The sequence below is a fragment of the Pteropus vampyrus genome, unplaced genomic scaffold (assembly GCF_000151845.1).
Source record: "Pteropus vampyrus isolate Shadow unplaced genomic scaffold, Pvam_2.0 Scaffold378, whole genome shotgun sequence".
NCBI lineage: Eukaryota > Metazoa > Chordata > Mammalia > Chiroptera > Pteropodidae > Pteropus > Pteropus vampyrus.
This window is the reverse complement of record NW_011889159.1, coordinates 920,701-923,321: the sequence shown is the minus strand read 5'-3', so window position 1 is coordinate 923,321 and position 2,621 is coordinate 920,701.

Sequence of the window (2,621 nt, the reverse complement as noted above, 5' to 3'; positions counted from 1 at the left end):
AAAGATTGGGCCCCCTGGTCCGGATAGATATGTGAGCACTGTGCTCAGACTCACAAAGCTCCTAAGTCTTAACTTTCCCAAACAGCATGTCTGTGATTCCAGGTTTTTGTACTGTAAAACGAGCTGCACTCCACAGTCCAGAACCTGTCTGTATGAGTCCCCCACATCCTCAATACAAAAAAGGACGTGGAAGCAGTTTGTTAGTGTATTTCAACCAGCAGCATGTACAGCCTCAGAGTTCCAAGTGTTCAGTGCAGTTACAATGTCCTTCACTAGTGCTCCTGCATAGCCTACATTGATGGGAATAATTCACATCTAAGTGGTGTGCACATTTTATCAAGACATATTATTTTTTTTAAACTGATTAACATAAGGAGGCAATTAGTTTTTAAGCAGGTCCACAGAACAACCTGCTAGGCTCTAGATCGTTTATTAAAGATCTTTAAAAACACATATTTAAATCTCAGAGTTCCACTGCTGTAGAATTCTTTACTTCTGCTGCACTTTCTCACCTGCCACTTCTCCAGCCCTTCCCTCTGTGTCCTTCATCCCCAGGCCCTCTTCCCCTCTTAGTCTCCACCACCCTCTCACTCCTGATTGTGGCACTAGTGCTACCCCACCACCTGCCACCCAAAACCTATTCTCCCCACGAGGATCAGAGATCCTGCTAATGTGACTCAGGATGTACCTGCCATTTCTTCACCAAAACCCTCCAATGGCTTTTGTCTCTCTGTGGGAAGTCTCTAGAATATAAGGCATGTGAGCACAGGGGCTTTAGGCTACTTAAGTTAAAGTTGCCTCCCAGGCGTATAAAGCCATTCCTGACAGATAGTAGGCATTAAGTTAATTGTCGGTAAATGATGATTGCATTAAAATTGAATTACATCACACAAAAATCATAAAATAAAAAATACAAAAAAGTTCAGAAAGATTTTAGTGTGCATATCAATTCATAAATTCATCCCAGTGAAATAAAATGCCGTATGCTTATTCATTGCACAGTTGAGCCTCTGTATTAGTTTTCTATTCTTGCAGAAGATATGTCCACAATTTAGTGGCTCAAAACAACTCCCAATTATTTGCTCACAGTTCCTTAGTCAGAAATCCAGGTGTGGTGTGGATGGGTGCTGTGGTCAAGGTGTCACAAAGCCGTGTTCTCATCCTGAGCTCAGGGTCCTCCTCAAAGCTTATGTAGAGACGGTTGGCCAAATTCAGTTTCTTCTAGTTGTGCATCTGAGGTCCCGTTTCCTTGACAACTGTCAGCGAGGAGGTGCCAGGGCATAGCTGCTCCTATCACCTATTGGCCAGCAGTCTTTGCCACGTGGCCCTGCATTTTCAAAGCCCCCAGTGGAGAAATGCCTCACATTGAATCCCTCTCACACTTGGAATCTCTGCTCAGGAAGAACTCCAATCAGCACTCACCTGATCAGGACAGCCCCACCCAGGACAGCCCACCCAGGACAGGATAGCCCCCTCCTTCTAATCGAGAACTTAGTTACATGTGCAAAATCCCTTCCCAGCAGCACCCACATTAGTGTCTAATTGGATAAGTGACTGGAAGTGAATAACAAGGGTCGTTATTGGGGACCTGTTCTTCCTCTTGTGTTTGATTGGGTCATGGTTAGAAATCAAAGTACAAGTAAATAGAGTGCTGTGAATGATAATAGAATGCATCCTGCCTGTTAGCCATGGAAATTCTTAAATCTTAAAACCAAATGACATTGTTAATATCTTATAAATAATATAGAGCAAATGAAAATTAAAATGCAATATTTCATTCTTTCTTTAAACACTGTATCAGTTAGGTACTGTAGCATAACAAATTATACAGAATGTAGCAACTCAAAATAACAAATGTATATGTTCTCCCACAGTTCCCCAGGTCAGGAATCTGGCAGAGGTTCACCTGAGCGCTTCTGGCCAGGGCCTCTCTCAAGGTTGCTGTCAAGTTGTCAGCCAGGGCTGCATCATCTGAAGGCTTAACTGGGGCTGGAGGACTCACACGAAACATGACTTACTGTTTGAAGAAGCTGTTGGAAGAAGCCTCATTTCTACCTGGTGGTCTCAGGAGGCCTCCATTCCTAGCCATGTGGACTTTCCATAAGGCAGAAAATGACCAAGCAGCTTCTTTCTTCAGAGAAAGTGATCAGAGACAGAGAGAGAGCAAGCAAGATGCAAACTGCAGTGTTTTCTGTCCTAGACTCAGAGTCACACACCATCACATTAGCCTTACTCTGTCAGTTAGAAGTGAGTCATTAAATGCAGCCCACACTCAAGAGGAGGGAATTACTGCACCTCTGGAAAGGGGGAGTGTCAAAGAATTTACACATGTTTTAACCCGCATTTTAATTAATGTTTCAGGATTTTGTAAGTCACTGTTTCCTTTTTCTGATTATTTTTCTTTAGTGTTTTGCATTTCACTTTTGGAAAGTCATGGGTAAAAGTCTGAAACAGAGAAAGGAGATACATCAACTTTTGTGCTTCTCGAAATTACCTTTAGTGATAATGTTTCATTCAATAAGTTGCAACAAAGTTGAGAACCTATAGTTAGCTAGACCAAATAGTTCCAAGATGTGGGTGCCTTAACAAGAATGTCTTTAAAATAATAACTATCTTTGTTT